At 43.7% G+C, this 17,759-nt stretch overlaps 1 protein-coding gene, 1 long non-coding RNA gene and 1 other non-coding gene across 6 annotated transcripts in view; 1 reads left to right on the plus strand and 2 right to left on the minus strand.

Annotated features, from left to right (window-relative positions):
- Positions 1 to 6,810, minus strand: part of LOC132682444 (uncharacterized) — a 154,210-nt gene extending 147,400 nt beyond the window's left edge. Inside the window, exons 1-4 of one of the 4 annotated variants that reach the window (XR_013557084.2) lie at positions 6,682 to 6,810; positions 3,551 to 3,632; positions 2,684 to 2,759; positions 1,264 to 1,739 (exon numbers count right to left, since the gene is read on the minus strand). This is a non-coding gene — a long non-coding RNA (uncharacterized LOC132682444). The other 3 variants (XR_009611662.3, XR_009611664.2, XR_009611663.2) reach the window with 3 other exon arrangements.
- Positions 1 to 17,759, plus strand: part of SIL1 (SIL1 nucleotide exchange factor) — a 287,743-nt gene that overhangs the window by 9,753 nt on the left and 260,231 nt on the right. The window lies entirely within an intron of this gene.
- On the minus strand, positions 2,829 to 3,028 carry LOC132682593 (small nucleolar RNA SNORA74). Its single transcript, XR_009611765.1, has one exon. It is a non-coding gene; the product is annotated as a small nucleolar RNA SNORA74 (small nucleolar RNA).

The raw sequence follows: 17,759 nt of genomic DNA on the forward strand, positions 1-17,759 counted from the left end.
TCATTTTCTAGACCAGGGGTTGGCAAACTCCAGTTCACAGGCCAGTTTTGGCCTGCCAATCTGTTTTCGAAAGGCTCTCAAGCTTAGAATGATTGGTGGAAAATTTTTTGTTGTAACACCGAAAATTTTACAAAATTCCAATTTCATTGTCTATTAATAAAGTTTTATTGGGGGCACCTGGGTGGCTCAGTTAAGCATCCAACTCTTGATTTCAGCTCAGGGTCATGATCTCATGGCTCCTGAGATTGAGCCCCACTTAAAGCTCTGGGGCTGACAGCGCAGAGCTTGCTTGGAATTCTCTCTCCCCATCTCTCTGCCCTTCCCCTGCTTGTTTGCTCTCAAAATAAATAAAATCTAAAAAATATAAAGTTTTACTGGGGCACAGTAATGCTCATTTGTTGACACTTTCTATGACTATGGCTGCTTTCATACTGCAACTGCAGAATTGAGAGTAGTTATAAGAGAGACTACATGGTACACAAGTCTAAAATATTATTTGGCCTTTTACAAGTTTACCAACCCCTGCCCTAGAACAGCAGTGTATAATAAAACTTTCCACACAGGTAGAAATGTTCTCTGAGCTGTCCGATACGGCATTCACTAAATACTGAGATGGAAAAACAGATTCAATTTTTGTCAGTTGAAATAGCCTCATGTATTGTACTGCAGAGCTCTAGAAAATAAGAGCTTAGTTTAAGCCTTGGACTTTTGATTTAGTATTCTTCTCTAATGTTCTCATATTTCCTGTAATTTTTTAGAACTTGTAAATTTTTCCACCTGTAAAGAAAACCTCACTTTTTAGAAGATTTTTCTCTGTGTAAATTAAGCTCTATACCCAACATGGGGCTTAAACTCATGACCCTGAGATCAAGAGTTACATGCCCTACCTAGTGACCCAGCCAGGTGCCCCAAGAAAACCTCACTTTGTATTTTTCCTTTACTCTCACACTACTACCACTCTCTCAACATTTTTGACACCAGATGTGTGTGGATTTTCTCCCACACCAAGCAAATTTGTGTCACCAGCTGGGTGTCGTACATTTTAGCCCAATTCTGACTCTCCATATACCTCGAGTATCATCAGATCCCTCAGGTTAAGAGCCCAGTCCAACAAGACTGTTCCTCCCTCACTTCAGATGCCAACCGTAAGTCCAGGTTGTTACCTGTACTTCTGACCAATATAAATCACAGATTCCCCAAATCCCTCCTCAGGTTTGATAAATTTGCAAAAGCTCTCAGAACTCAGGAAAACCGTTTCCTTACAATTTACCAATTTATTTTAAAAGGATATGGTAGGGGCGCTGGAGTGGCTCAGTCGGTTAAGCGTCTGACTTCAGCTCAGGTCATGATCTCGCAGTTCATGAGTTCAAGCCCCGCGCTGAGCTCTCTGCTGTCCGTGCAGAGCCCACTTTGGATCATCTGTCCTTCCCCTGCTTGCACTCTTGTTATGCCCGAAGTTCTGAAACCTCCCACAAAAGACCACCAGAGTCGTAAGTCAAAGCCAAGCGGCAAGGGTCGTTTATTGCAGGTTCGAACCTGGACCTCCGCGCACTCGTTGCCCGTGTCGCTAAGAGGCCCCGATCAGGGTTGGTACAGCGTTTTTATAGACAGAGACAAATAGTACGGGGGAGGTTTCAAATTATGAGGGGCCTGATTAGTTGGTTTTAAAGTAAGGACATTTGTTGTTCTCTGATTGGGCGTCCTTTGTCTGTCCTTTGGCGGGAAGGCTTTGTCCGTTACTTGTGGCGGGAGGAAAAGGGGGAAGGGGGAAGGGGGGTAGGGGAGGAATGTGTTAAGCAAGCAGGTTTACAGAAGCGAGAAATGCCGGTTAGTTTATGTACAATCACTTATTCTATTACATATCAGACTACATTTAGGAAGTTTCACAACTTATTCTATTACCTAGCGGGTTACATTCAGGAAAGGTTTCACAATGCTCGTAGCGAACAGCAAGCAAAACAGACTTCTCAGCAATTGTATTTTTTATCAAAGATCCATAATAAGCAGATAAGAGAACTTAGCTTTAAACTAAGGCAGGGCTGTCATTTGGATTTAAAGCTGTTCTTTTCACTCTCTTTCTCTAAAATAAATAAATATTTAAAAATATATTAAAAAAAATTTTTTTAAAGGATATGGGAAAGGATATAAACATCCAGATGGGACATGTATAGGGCAAGGCTATGTGGAAAGGGTTGCTGAGCTTCCATAACCTCTCTGGATGTGCTACTCTCCCAGCACCTCCCCTCCATGTGTTCACCAACATGAAAGTTCTCTAAACCCAATACTACTGGGATTTTTATGGAGGCTTCATCATGTGGGAATAATCAATTATTTCCATTTCCAGCCCCTTTCCCCTTTCTGAAGAATGGAAGTGGGGTTGAAAATTCCAAGTTTCTAATCAGTGCTTGGTCTTTCTAGTTACCACCTCATTAGAACAAGACATTTAGATCACCCAGGAAATTCTTAGATTTAAGAGCTCAGTCAGGGATCAACATGAAAAACCAAATATTAGAACAAAAGATGCTCCTAGTGTTCTTACCACTTAGGGAATTTCACAAGTTTTAGCAGCTCTGTGCCAAGAATGGGAGCAGAGGCCAATATATATATTTTCTATTATTTCACACCACCCATCTGAGGCTGAAAGTTAATTAGAACCTACATGACAAAGGACTGTATATATTACCTATCCTGGTGTCACACAGGGCTGTCAGACATCTGAGATTCTGATGGAGGCAGATTTCTCATTCAGATAAAGGCATCTAGGATTCAAAGAGGAAAGGAATGATAAAGTATCCTTAAGACAGGGTCCTTTCCTCAAAGAAAAAAAAATTGTTTGCACCCAGACTAGGACCAACTCCACAGGAGGAGTTACTCCACTCTCAGAGGTGCAAAACACTGCCCAAGAGTATCAGCCACAACACCAAAACAGTGCTTGAAGCCAGACCTCAAGAAGGTCAGCGTTTGCTCTTCCAACAGTGTAACACCATCCAAGGCATCATGCTGGCCTGGATAGCTGACAACCGCTGGATGATTCCTGAAACAGCTTTCTTTGTTTCAGATACCCAGGCACCCCAAGTAGAAGTTATGGATACAGGTATCCCAATGAATTCAATGTTGACTGCAAAACAGAAGCCTGGAAGCACTGATAGCAGACCTTGTTGCCAAGCCCTTTAGACAAATAGGAAACAGGAACCCCTTTCCCATGCTTTTAGTCATTTTGTCCAACATTCAAGGAGTTCCTGCTATGTGCCAGGTGCCATGATTGGGATCTAGCTGCGAACAGGCAAGATACACCATCCTTCCTATCCTGGGCTTTATAATCTGCTTGTACATTCCTCAGATGGAATGATACAGATCATCTCAAAGATCCTATACACCTTCAGACTAGAACCACCAAAATCCCACTTAGCCTTTCACTGCTAAGAGGCCGAATTTGTCAGGGGCAAATACAGGTGATTTTGCCTCCCAGTTGTTTCCTAATGGATACCAACTAGCAAATAGGCCTGCCACATAGGCAGTAGTCAGTGTTGGAATTAATAGGGACATTTACCTGAGAACGCCATACAGACCGTCCACGTGCCGTGAATTTACTCTCTTCTGGAAGGCCAAGGATGCCCTACTTTCAAGTCATCCTAAAAAGAAAAAGATTTCACTGTTCAACACTAAACATGTTGACTAAAACAGCAGCTCCTAAAACCTCTTTTCTGTAGAAATGGAAGCATTGCTGCCTGCCATTTACGATTTACCCTATTTTCAATACTTCCAGAATTATTTTATTTCCTATTGTCTTTTTCTTGCCTATAATTACCATTAAAGCTAACCATTCCCCCAAACCCTCTAGGTATCACTAGTATTCTTAAAACCCCATATGTAAAAGGCTGTTCACAATGAACATCTGAGGTATTCACACAAGGAACTCAACATTTAACTAAGAGAACTCTTTTTAGGGAAAGCCAATTGTTGGAACAAAACTAGTTTTTATAAATAACTCCCCCACCTCCCAACATCCTCAGGAGTTCTTCCTATGGAAACTAGGATGTCACTTTTCACAGAAGTAGCAACTAAGTCAGCCCTATTGGACAGTCTCCAGCACCACCATGAGTGCTATGTGTTTGCCTAGAACTGAGAAGCATCTCTTCTCAGAGAATTAGCAATCCAAAACAAAATCACTACAAAAGGGACTCGTTATTTTACTGCCCCGAAGGGGCAACAACTCTGTGGGAAACCAACACAAATATACTGTCACCCTAAAGCAGAAATTAGTACGGTTATAGCTAGGCCTACTATGTAGAGCCTCTCAATCAATTGGTATTTTTATATTTTATTAAAGAGCTAGAGAAGAATGCCTAGAATTTTAAAGCAAATTCACATAACATTTCCCTAATAAAGCATCCCTATAGATCACTGCAGCTATAGAACTCCCTACAGAGAGACTAGCTTTGTATGGTGGAGTGGGGGACATGCACTTTGATTTCTGTGAAAATTGCAAAAATCCCATGCACTTTTTCCCTGTATAAGCCTGATTCAGAGCACTTGGTAGACACTCAAAAAATAAAAAGTTGCCCCCCCCTGTACTTCTACATCCCTTCATGGCTTGATTACCTTTGTTCTGTTTCCAGCAAGTTCAACTAGACAAACCTGTTGAACCAGAACCACTCAGAAAGACTTGGATTTTTAGGTTTCTCCCTGCAAAGTCATGCCCTTACAGATTTCACCTTAATGAATGAACAATTATGCTGGCATCCTGGTATAGTTAACAACAGAGTTGGAATGAACCAGGCCCAGAATGCCAACCAGCTATCATGGCTGCTATTCTCCCAGCAGCGTAACACTTGCCTAGGTACACAGCAACCTAGGCAGCTGCCTACAGCTGGGGCCAAAGGCAGGCTAATGAAATTGCACTCACCTGGGGCTGCATCTATCCAAAGCCCATGGCTGGCCCCTCTGCAATCCAAGTACTCCGGGTTAGGCAGCCAACAGTAGTGAACACTTGTGTAAAGTTCAAGACCTCTACCCTCAAAACCCCATAACTTATTTCAGAGCCAGAGAAATAGACAATAAAACAAAAAGCTTTTCCTTGGTTAGCTTTATTTTCACATGTTTTTTACCTATGTACCACAGCAGTTCAACAGGAGCATTTTTTTAAAAGATTTTTTTAAGTTTTATTTCTTTATTTTGAGAGAGACACCACAAATTGGGGAGGGGCAAAAATAATCCCAAGCAGGCTCCACACTGTCTGCCCGGAGCCCAGTGCAGGGCCGAACTCATGAACCGTGAGATCATGACCTGAGCAGAAACCAAGAGTCAGATTCTTAGCTGACTGAGCCACCCAGGTGACCCTAGAAAAGATTTAAGTTTTATATAATCTGAACCTAATGGGGGGCGGGGGGGCTCAAATTTACAACCCTGAGATCAAGAACTGTATGCTCTAACAACCGAGCCAGCCAGGAACCCCTCAACAGGAGCATATTAATGGTCTAGTCAACAAGTATAAGCTATCACCTAACAACTATGTAACAGTGAACAGACAAGTGGGGTGCATGGGTGGCTCAGTTGGTTAAGCATCTGACTTCTCCTCAGGTCATGATCTCACAACTGTGAGTTTAAGCCCCGGCACGCGTCTGTGCTGACAGCTCAGAGCCTGGACCCTGCTTCAGATTCTGTGTCTCCCTCTCTCTCAAAAATAAACATTAAAAAATTTAAAAAAACAAAACAGTGAACAAGTAACTTAACCTCTCTATACCTCTCAGTCTCCTCATCTGTCAAATAGGAATGTTATCAATGGTACTCTGTACAAAAGATGGTTGTTAGGCTTAAGAAGACTGTAAATTAAGCCTATATAATATGTTTTAGAGTGTGTGGTCAATAAATACTTGCTGTTATAAAAAGCTACATTCCAGACAAGGATATGATAAATAGGGTGAGTAAAAGGGGAAATGTTACCTTGGTAGAGCAATGGGCAGTGCAAATCAGAAAGGCTAGTTAAAACTAGATTGGAGAAAACGTGGTTAGGAGACCTTTTGAAGCACAATAAAAGCGGTACTCCAGAAAAATAACAAGATGCAATAATGGGTATGAAAAGAAACGAAGACATGCTGCCATTCCTACCAACCACCTCAACTGTTGTTGAAAGCAGTAACTCAAGTGTTTGCAAGAATGTTAGTAAACATTCCTACCCATTCACAATTATAATTTACCTTATTTACATAATAAGAGTAGGGTATCTAAGACCTTATGTTTTTCCAGCCATCCTTTAATTTCACTTTTAACCACCCCCAAACAATTGGGAGAAAAGGTAAAATAGGCTCATTGTCCCGGTCTAAAAACTAATCTAAACACAGCCTGCCCCTTTTAGGGGACTGGGTTGCAGGACTTGACCGAGCTCCACCCGGACACGTGCTCATCACAAATCTTCCCAAGCTCCGGGCTCTGGCGCCAGGGAAGCGAGTATCTCGGAGACCAGCTGTAGGAGACTCTCCAGGGACAAGAGGGCTGGCAGAAAACAGGGGCGACTCTAGGGCTACCATCTCCCAGCGACTCTTCAAGATGCCCTCCAAACACGGGGTTATGATGGAACGAACCCCAATTTCGTCCTGTGCCTCGGAAGAAGCCTCCCCACAGCTGCCTCTCGCCCCAAACTAGTAAACGTCCAAGGCTTCTGCCCACTTGGCCTTTACTTACCCGCACGTGTCTGGAGCTCGGCCCTCGTACTGCCGCCAGAGCAGAGGCCGCAGGGGAAAGGACAGCACCAACCCGAGGGGAGCCCCGCCTCGGGGCTGACGCTAAGCAGGTCCTCAGTGGGCGGGGCCCGGAAGCCCCGCCCAGGAAAGGCCGAGTTAGAAAAATGCTGGAGCGGTGGCCGAGGTGAGCATACTCTTGACAGAAGCTAGAGCCCCAGCGTAGAAAGTGTAGGAATCCTAACGAGGACTGTATTTGACTACCATCCCGTTTGTTATTTATGTATGGAAGGGGGCGCTGGGTTTGGACGTGCTAAAGACAAAACCTGGAGTGTCCCGGGGAGGCCGTGCTTCCTGCCTGCCCACACCGAGTGCCGGTTCACCGTACAAGTGTGGCACCTTTCGGTTTCTGCAAGTGCAGCGTAAGCTTTTTTCATCTCCCACGCAGATCTTTTTTCCGGCTTTCTCTAGTAGGGTCGTCCCTCGGCTGATGGCTTGCCCATCAGGTCGCCTTGTTTTTCGGTTCTTTTCAGGAGATTTTCGGGTAGATTATGCCTGGCACTCCTACAGCCTAACCCTGTGGGACAGCATCTCTGGTGCCCTGAAATAGAATCCTTCGCTGACTTGCAGTATTTAAAGAATACTCGCTTCCTCTGCCGGAGTTACTTGGCACCGTGGCACAATCAGCCCAAGAAGCCACATTTTCAAGGTGGACAGATTGCCGGTTACCAGCATTTCTTTTGAACACTAAAACTTCCTCTCCTTATTAGCTGGAGTCAATACTATTATGTCCTGCCGAACGGTGGGGAAAGCTGGAGTCCCTCCCTTTATTTGCCCCCACGGCATCCTACCAGGCCTGCTCATCTACTGCACCTGACACCTTTGCCAGGCAAACCTCTAGGAATCAGCCACTGCCCCTGGCATCTGCCAACATGTTTTCTTATCTTCTCCCAGCGATCATAATGGGGAAAAAAATGTGCTTCCTATGCACCCCAGTCCTCACAGACCTCTGCTGAGAAAGGCTAGAGTGAGTGCTAAATTGATTGCAGCTAGAGACACTAGACTCTAAGGCCAGAGAGAGACTGGAGAAGTGGCAAGCTCAAATCCTCGAGTTTGATGGAGTTGGACATAGGCTCTGGTTGGAAAAAGACTTACATAAATACAATAATTTAAAAAAAGGCACATGAACACTGTTGAGCTGGTAGGCAGGAGCTCTGCTTTGTTAAATAGGAATGTGGCTGAAGACTGCTGCCTTAATCAGTGCCCGCATCCGGCTGTCACAATGTATTCATAAACGATGGTTATGAGAGCTATAAAACCCTGCAGATTGGGTGGGTAATTGTCCTGTGAAGCTCTGCTAAAGGAGAAATTGCATTGGCATCTCATATATTTTGCTTTCTTTTCTTCCAAACACATGGAGAAGGACACCTACCCTGAGGATTCATGAAAAGGAAAGATGAGGTTTGTGTGAATATATGCATGCGTCTGTGCTTTCAGAGAAGAGATAGGAAGTGATTCAGGCTATACAGATACAGGACCTAAGGAGAGAGAGGGACCCAATGACCTGGTGACTACTGGACACAGATTAGTCAGGTAAGAGGCAGGATTTGTGTGGAAAGAAGGCCAGCCATCATGGATAAGGCTGAGTGGTGGGTCATGTTGTTATGTCACTGAAAATACAGTCACCTCTGTTAGATATAGGGCTTTCAGTGTGATAAGGAGGAAAACCTAGATTATGGTGTCTGCATTTCTTAGTTAAAAAAAATCCTTCATAGTCAACCTTGTTAACCTCCATTCTTTAAAATTCTGAATTTGTTTTGGTGAGTTGATTTATGTGGTCTTTTACCTGTAATAGCAACTACCTTTCCACTTTCTTATCCTTGCAAAGACAAAATTGTTAGAAATAATAACAAAAAAGAAAAAGGAAAATTTCTAGAAAAAAAATGCAGCCAGATGAAAGGCAAAAAAGGATTAGGGTAGGTCCATTAGCTCCGAGTTTGACCTCATAATAATCAGAAGGTTGGCCCTAAGGGACACTAGGTCTCTAAATTTCTTGTGTGACTTTACCTTTCTCCTCCATCTATTCTTTCCTTGCTTCCCTTCTTGAAGGCTTTTGCCCCTGAGGTTGATCCATTCCTCTCCTCCCTGGACAAGAATCACAGGTAAAGAAATGTTTAATCGTTTACTCAGTCAGTCAGCCAATCAGCACTTACTGAACATCTGCCATTTGCCAGTTCCTGTTCAGGTGCTGCAGATAAAGTCAGAGCACTAGAGATCACTGCCTGCCCAAAGCTTACAATCTAGTGGGGAAAAGAGACAGTGGTATAGGTATCCTTTGGCAGATGTCAGAAGACAGCTAACCTAGCCCGGGGAGTCACAGAGAGTACTACAGATGGCAGTATTCCCTCTGGATGATCCTAAGAGCTTACAGGAGAAGAGGGATCCCTCTTCCATCCCTGGACTCTACTCCTCTTGCTGTTTCTCTGTAATAGCTATCTAGATCAGAGTGGATCCCTGCAGTTGTCCTTGTTATTTCTCAAAAGCATAGTTGGATTGGCAAGGATATAGAGAAATTGGAATCATCATACGCTGCTGGTGGGAATGTAAAATGGTGCAGCTGCTTTGAAAAACTGTCTGGCAGTTCCTCAAATGATTGAACATAGAGTTAGTTTATGATTCACCAATTCTACTCTTAGAGGTATATACCCAAGAAAATGAAACTGTGTGTCCATACAAAAACAAATTTTTGTAGCAGCATTATTCATAGGGGCTAAAACACAACTCAAATGTCTAACTGACAAATGGATAAGCAAAATGTGGAATATCTATATAGCGGAATATTATTTGGTCAAAAAAAGGAATGAAGTACTAATTCATGCTACAACATGAGTGAACCTTGAAAATGTTACATTAAGTTAAAGAAGTGGAACTACATATTGTTTGATTCCATTCATATGAAACTCCAGAACAGGAAAATCTGTAGAGACAGAAAATAAATAAAGGGGAGGAGGGTTGGGGTACCTGGTGGCTCAATAGGTTGAGCATCTGACTCTTGATTTCAGCTCAGGTCATGATCTCATGGTTTGTGAGGTGGAACTCAGAATGCAGAGCCTGCTTGGGATTCTCTCTACCCCTCCCTCTGCTCCTCCCCTGCTAATGTGCGCACTCATGTGCGCGCGTGTGTTCTCTCTCTCTCTCTCTCTCAAACAAATAAACATTAAAAAAAAGAGGAGGGTGGTGATAGCTAAAGATTATAGGTTTCTTTTTGAGGTGGTGAAATATTCTCAAATTGTGATGGTTACACTTATCTGTGAGTGTAATAAGAAACCATTAATTCTATACTTGAAATGGGTGACTTGTATGATATATGACTTATATACCAATAAAGCTATTAAAACAACAATGAAAAAGCATACTTGGGGAGCTGAAAGACACGTATTCTGATTAAAATTGTGGTCTGCATGGTCATTTACAATTTTAAGGACTAGAAAAAACTTTTTATTCTGGGTCCTGTGGCCCCTCAGAGCTCCTTCCTTAGTATACAGAGAAAGTTAATGCATCCGGGTGGGCAGCCTGAACAGATTCAGAGGAGTAGACTATGCATTCCTGTCCTACTTCCTAACTTCACTCCCTCATAATGATTTGGTTGAACATTTATGGTATGCCTACTGTGTACAATATTTATGGACATGAAAAAGACAGTTTCTTTATTCCCTCCAATGGCTAAAATTAAATCATTAATATAATGCTCTCTATATAAACAAATAAAGCTCTTTAGAAGATAGGCAGTGTGACACAAAGAATCGTTTCAAGGCCATCTTGGGATTCTGGACTCCTTCTGTAGCATGTAGGGAAACATCACAATGACATCAGCTAGAGCAAGACCAATTCTTAGTCCTTCTTGATGTTGAGCAAGTTCCAAGACTTGACTCCCTCCTCACATGCCTCCAATCACCTCTTTATTTGGTTTCTAGACTCAATTAGTCTATTTCCATACCCTTCATTTTCTCACCAACTCCACCCCCATGATGTCCAAATTGGCCCTCCGATGCTGAAACCATTTGCCAGAAATTCATTAAGCTGAACACATGGGAAATTACAGAGGAGATTTCACTTGTCACTTAGGCTCAAATATAGAAAGTAATTTTAAAAGGACAGTGGCAAGAGGCTATTTTTATCTTGCTTGTTTGTGCTGAGTTTTCTTATCTTGCTGTCTCTCACCCTCTTCCTAGCTACCTCTTTTCTCCTTCTTTAAATTGAATGTTGGCCTTTTAAATGTTTGTCTCACATTCTCTTACCTTGTTTTATGGAGTCTTCTCTTTCTGTCATCATTCATTCAGTCAACACATATTGAGTATCTACCAAGTAGCAGGCCGTGTGGTAGGCACTAGGGAGGGATAGTATGATGAATAAGATAGACATGATCCTTACCATTATGGAGATTACGATCTGGTGAAGCAGGTGGACATCAGGTAGAGTGACTACAGATTTGGTCACAGCAAAGACTTGAGAGTTACTTGTGCTTTTTAAAAAAATTTTTTTTAATGTTTATTTTTAGAGAGAGAGAGGCAGACTGCAAGTGGGGGAGGGGCAGAGAGAGAGAGAGGGAGAGACAGAATTAGAAGCAGGCTCCAGGCTCTGAGCTGTCAGCACAGAGCCCTAAGCGGGTCTCCAGGGACCATGATATCATGACCTGAGCCTAAGTAGGATGCTTAACTGACTGAGCCACCCAGGTGCCCCTGCACTTTTCTGATGTTAAGTGTACCCTGCATGTTTGTAGGGCTAGGGGATAAACCTAATATTCACAAGGAATGCAAAGAAACCAAAGACCCAGGTTTCTGTGTGATCTAGTCAAGCCCCTTGGGTAGAGAGAACATGGATTTGGGAGTGAGATGTCGAGAGATTCTGGCTCCACCACCTACCTGTCAGCTGTTTGACTTTAAGTGACCTCTGGACTTCAGTACCTTCACCTATAAAATGGGAATTAGAGTCTCTACATTTTAGGTTGTTGTGAAGATGAAATGAGATGTCATAAATAAGGGACCAGGCAGGTGCTCAACCTATGTCACTTCCTTTCTCATGACTCCCTAGCCCACTATGAATCACACAATAAAAAAAAAAAAAAAAAAGAGGGGCACCTGGTGGCTCATTCAGTTATAAATGTCTGACTCTTGATTTCGGTTCAGGTCATGATCTCACGGTTTGTGAGTTTGAGCCTCACATCACGCAGAGCCTGCATAGGATTCTCTGTCTCCCTCTCTCTCTGCCCCTCCCCTGCTCACTCTATCTCTCTCTCTGTCAAAATAAAGAAATAAACATTAAGAAAAAAAAAAAAAAAAGAGCCCGGTTTCTGAGTTGGTGGGAAATGAAGTTCCTTGAATAGTATTCACCAATCATATGCCCAAAGATATGGGTTATAACTATACTGGTTATACTGTAAGTTGTTCTATACATGCAACTTATGACAGTCAAATCACTCCCTTCTTCTGGGGTAAGGGAAAAGCAGTAAAAAATGAAGTTACAGGGAAAAGACTGAAATGAGATATAACAAAGGACTTCCTAGCCATGAGGGCTGAAAGTGTGAGTGGATGCCAGAGGGAGCTGCAGAATCTCCTTTTCTATTAGTGTCTGGACTAGGCTAGGGCAGGCCTACTTGGAGGTCAAGAATAAACCTGCCCGCCTCTTCCTCTCCCACTCAGCCTAGGGAATCTTTGCGGGAGGAATTGCAGTTCCTCTTCCTTTTGCAAGTCAGGCGTGCTCTGGGGAGATGGATGCTGCCAAGAAAGCTTATTGCTTGTGAGGAAAGGAAAAATGGCAGCTGCCATTTCAGGCACTTAGTGAGTACACTAAATCGAGAAGCTGCTGTTTTGGTTTACCTGGTTCCTCCTCTCTGATAAAGAAGAAATCGCTTCAGAGGTTCCTTGGAGCCAAAAAGGAAGCCCGAGCTCCACCTGTGGAAATTGGCAGAAGCAACACTCAAAGGAATAAACTGGGTTCCGTGGGCAGCATCAGAATTCGTAGATGGCTCCCTCCGATCCCTTCCTGCCATCCACTCCTGGGAAATTTCAGGTTGCCTTTGTTCTGCAGAACTCTTTTCGTTTCAAAGGGGATGAGTTTAGTTGTCCTTTTTTTCCTTCACTATTTTTTTTCCTCTTCCTTCCCCTTTCCTTGTTCTTGATTTCCCTCCCCTCTCTCTCTTCCCTCCTTTGCCTTTTTCTTCTTCTCCTCCCTCCTCCCAGTCTCCATTTCACCTGTTGGATCTCATTGCCCACCTCACTGGGATTTGTTTTAGGAACTTTAGAATTCCTTCTTGCTCTAAAGGAGCAATGTTATCCTGATGACAAAGGTGGTATATTATGTATTACAAAGCTCAAGACCAAGTATAGTCAGGTGCATTGGGAAAGACCTTACATGCAGGATTTTCAGACCCTTTCATATGCTAATGGTTGTGAATGTTCAAGAAGAGTCATTAGAGTATTGGAACCCAATGGGGCGCTTGGGTGGCTCAGTTGGTGAGGCGTTTGACTTCAGCTCAGGTCATGATCTCACGGGTTGGTGAGTTTGGGCCTTGCATCAGGCTCTGTGCTGACAGCTCAGAGCCTGAAGCCTGCTTCAGATTCTCTCTCTCTCTTTCTCTCTCTGCCCCTCCCCTGCTTGTGCTCCCCCCTTTCAAAAATAAATAAACATTAAAAAAAAAAGAATATTGGAACCAAATTTCCCAAACCTCTTTGACCTTTTTATCTCCCCCCATCCCCAAGAGCATATCCTGAGACACATGACATGGCCTTTAGAAAACATTTCAGAAACTATATTATGTGTTAGATTTTTAAAAAATACTGTAACATTCATTATTTGATTTCTATATCTACATTATAGGTAGGACAGGGAGGTTATAATAACTTCACTTTACAAATGAGTAAAACTGAGCTCAGAGAGGTTACAAGCCTCGCTCATAGTAATGTAGCTAGCCAGCAAGCAACAAAGCTAGGTCTCCTTATATGTGGCTCTATTCTCTCTGCACTGCCTTACACTGCATTTAAGGTAATATATATGTGACATCATAACATGACATGTGATATGAGGCATCTAGAGGATATACATACTACAATTGATGAATTGTAACATTTTGTCCCTATTCAACTGAATATGTACACATCTGTTATGTGTATCACTAATCACTAGTCCAAGTGTTGGGGCTAGAGCAGTGACCAAAATAGACAAAAACACAAATTATTGCCTTCATGGAGCATATATTCAAGGGGAGAGATAGAAATGAGAAGATAAATATGTAAAATATATTTTATTATATATGTTATATAATCATAAGGGCTAAGGATAAAAATAAATTAGGGAAAAGAATAGGCACACATGGGAGCTGTAGTTCAGGTGTGCAGAGGGTCAAGGAAAGCTACTTTGAAAAGGCTATATGTGGGGGGACTTGGGCGGCTCAATCGGTTAAGTGTCTGTCTCTTGATTTGGCTCAGGTCCCGATCTCAAGATTCGTGGGATTGAAACCTGCATGGGGTTCTGTGCTGACAGTGTGGAGCCTGCTTGGGAATCTCTGTCTCCCTCTTTGCCCCCCACCCCCACACTCTCTCTCTTTCTCAAAACAAATAGATAAACATTTATTAAAAGAAAAAAAAAAATAAAAGGCTACATGTGAATACAAGACCTCAACAAGATAAGGGAGCAATCGTGCAGAGATTTAGGGGTAGCTGGGAGGGGGCTCCAGCAGACAGAAAAGCAAATTCAAAGGGCTTGAGTGAAGCAGGAGTGAGCCTTGGGTGAGGCTGAGCTGGGGAGAGGGTGGGGTAAGTAAAGGATGAGGTTAAAGAGGTTGAGGGGGTGGGGTCCACATATTAGATGTTATAAGGAAATGGAGTGATATAATGCAGATGATACGCCATGATATAATAATAATAATAATACCATATGACAGATTTATTGTGTTGCTGCATAACAAATTACCCCAAACTTTGAACATTTATCTGAGTTTCTGAGGGTAAGGAAATAGGAATAACTCAGCTGAACTGACTCAGGGTTGCTCATGAGTTTGCAGTCAGGCCGTTTGCCAGGGCTGCAGTCATCTGAAGGCTTCCTAAGAGGATCTGCTTCCAATCTCAATCATGTGGCTGTTGACAGAAGGCCTTAGTTCTTTACTGCATGAACCTCTCCATAGGGCTGTTAGCAACAAGGCAACTGGCTTCCTTCAGAACAAGTGATGAGGGAAAGAGGCAGAGAGAGGGAGAGGGAGAGAGGAACAGCCGCAGAGAAGGGAGCCACAGTGTCTTTTTTAATCTAATCTTGGAAATTACTCACCATTACTTCTGTCCTATTCTGTTGGTCATAGATTAATGCTTGTACTTTGTGGAAGGGGGATTATAAGTGGGTGATTCTCAGGACATGGAGATCATTGGGGATCACCTCCGAGGTTGGCTACCTCAACTGATTTGCGGGAAATCTCAAGCTAACCATTACTTCAAGAAATATCAAAAATAGGTGCCAGGCATTATAGGTGGCCCCTATAACACTGGAGCTCACAACCCTATCTGGTTGAGGCCTGAAAAGGTACCACACGGCAGGAACTTCAGAAACCCGTTGAGAGTCTGAAGGCCTTATTTCGATTCTGCATGAGCAAGCTCATTTCTTCAAAGCCCCACTTCCTCTAGGCCTGGCCTCATTATTTCATTCACCCAATTAATATAACTTGGAATAATCTTACTTAAACCTGCAAAGAAAACAAAATGTTTTGAGGAAAGCTATAGAACTTCAAAGGCAGGCTGAGACCCCTCTGGGCAATTTAACCTTGAGACAACACTGGACTTTGATGAAGGGCAGAGCCAACCTCCTTGTCTCTCCAGAAGCCTTAGGTACCTTCCTGTGAAAGAGAGGCATCCTGCCTTGTCTAAGGAGAATGGTGACAGTGAACAGAGCATTGCTCTGTCACTGAGGCCTGTTACTGGGTCCGTCCAGAGACAAAGACATGGCTCTTCTGAGACCTAGGTGTGCCCTGCTCTCCCTTGGTTGTGCAGACAGAGTCATCCAGTTTCCTAAATTGAGCAGCAGATGGCATCACAGCCTCAGGAGCGAGCAGCTGAAGCTGCTGGCAAAAGCAGGGCACTATTAGCAACTCAGGCTCGTGCTTGGCATCTGGGGGCTCCTGGGGGTGGGGGCTGCTTCCCCAGCTCTCAGCTCAGAGGAGTTTCTGTGCTGTGCCTGCAGATTGAGATATTGTCAGGCCTGCATCTCAGGGAGCAAAGCCTGGAGCCCCCAGTTAGGAAACAGATGGTGAACACAGGGTCTTTTCTATGATCTTTACTGAAAAAGATGAAAATAAGGGACTGCTGTTCCCAAAGCAACTGTATTTTTCCATCACTGCCTGTCCCTACTCCTGAGGGTCGCATGGAGTATATTCTGGTTTGAGGGCTGGTAGGTCCCTGGCAGAAGCCTCCTAGGCCAGATGGGGCCAGAGATAACTTGAGGGATCATTCAGGGAATCCCAAGAGCTCAAAATTGAATCCTCTTTATTCCCCCCAGTGACCCAAATGAGACAGGCAGGGCTCAATCCTGCAGGCTTTTTTATCTCTGCCTTCATCTCCTTCCCTGTCCACGTGTTTGACTCCTCTTCCTCCTCATGTCTCTGTTTGACTTTTTCTCTCCTTACTTTTCCTCTGTCATTTCTATCCATTTATGTCTTTCCTTCTGTGGATCTCTTTATTTCTCTGTTCCAGGGTAGAGAAAAAAGCCAGTTGCCTGGATGAAGTGGTTGTAGGCACTGGGCTGCAAGACCATCTTCCATCTTCCTCTCTCCCCCCCACTTCCTGCTGCTGCTTGATGGCTAGTCTCGTGGAGACCTAAACAAAGGGAGGTCCAGATGTCACCAAGAAAATATATTCTCTTTCCCCTGAGGCTGTGCTCCTTGCTTTGCAGTTGCAGACACAAAAGCCCTCAGGGGCTTCCCAGTAGGACTGAGATCCACTGAACCCCCTGTTCACTAGGCACCCATATATGCCACTAGAATGTGAGCCTAAGGGCAGGGTGTTGGCTACCTTGTTCACTGCTGTATCCAAAGTATCTAGTATGTAGTAGTTACTCAATAAAAACTTGTTAAAAATAAGAATAAAAAATAGAGGAAGACGATGGAAGGTGAGTGCTGACCTCTGTTTTAGGCCTTGGAGTACATTCAAGGTGCCATCCCCATCCATAAAGAGAGAGGAACACCCAGAGAAACAATCACCCATAATCCAGAATAGTATGTACGATGTGGTGGTAGCAGAAACTGCAGTGGGTACCTGAGTCTGCACTGTGAAGACAGGGAAGGCTTTGTTCACTCACCAATTCAACAATTGTTCTGGAAAGTCCACCGGCACTAGACTCTGGGTTGTAACTGGGAATAAGGTCGGGCCCAGTTGAGTATGGGAAACACATGAGCAAACAAATATGTAGTAAAGGACCAGATAAATGCTGTCGTAGGGGAAATAATGGGCAGTGAGGGCAAGAAAGCAGAGGCAGCTTGATTCATCAGGGGGGTTCTGGAAGGCTCTGTGGTGAAGTGAGTCCAGGCCAAGATCTGCCTGAAGGGTGAGTAGAAATCAGCTGGGGGAAAAGGAGGAAAAGGGAGTTCCAGCCAAGGGAACATTATGTAGTCAAGAGAGAACAGGCAAGTTTCAAGGACCTGAGTAAAAGTGTCAGGAAATCTGGCTGGATTACCAGTAGGGTGGTGGGTAGGGCTGGAGGATGTGAAGCAAGAGAAGTGGGTGGGAGTGGGGTGCAAGAAGCAGCCAAACCAGGTTGAGTTATGACTTTACCTTCAGCGCATGGGAAACCATTTGAAAATTTTAAGAAGGGAAGTGATAAGATCATGTTTGCATTTTATAAAGGTTACTGTGGGTGCAGTGTGGGCACTGGATGGTGTAGGGCCAGGGAGACATCCTAGAGACTAGTGAGGGAGCAGTCCAGGCAGGAAATGATGGCCTGAGTGATGATGAAATCAGTGGGGCTGGAGATCATGTTTGAGCAAAGCTTGAGGATAATTAGGAGTTTTCCTGAAGAAAAACTTGGAGTAGAGAAGATGCTGGCATT

The sequence above is a fragment of the Panthera onca genome, chromosome A1 (genome assembly GCF_046562875.1).
Source record: "Panthera onca isolate mPanOnc1 chromosome A1, mPanOnc1 haplotype 2, whole genome shotgun sequence".
NCBI lineage: Eukaryota > Metazoa > Chordata > Mammalia > Carnivora > Felidae > Panthera > Panthera onca.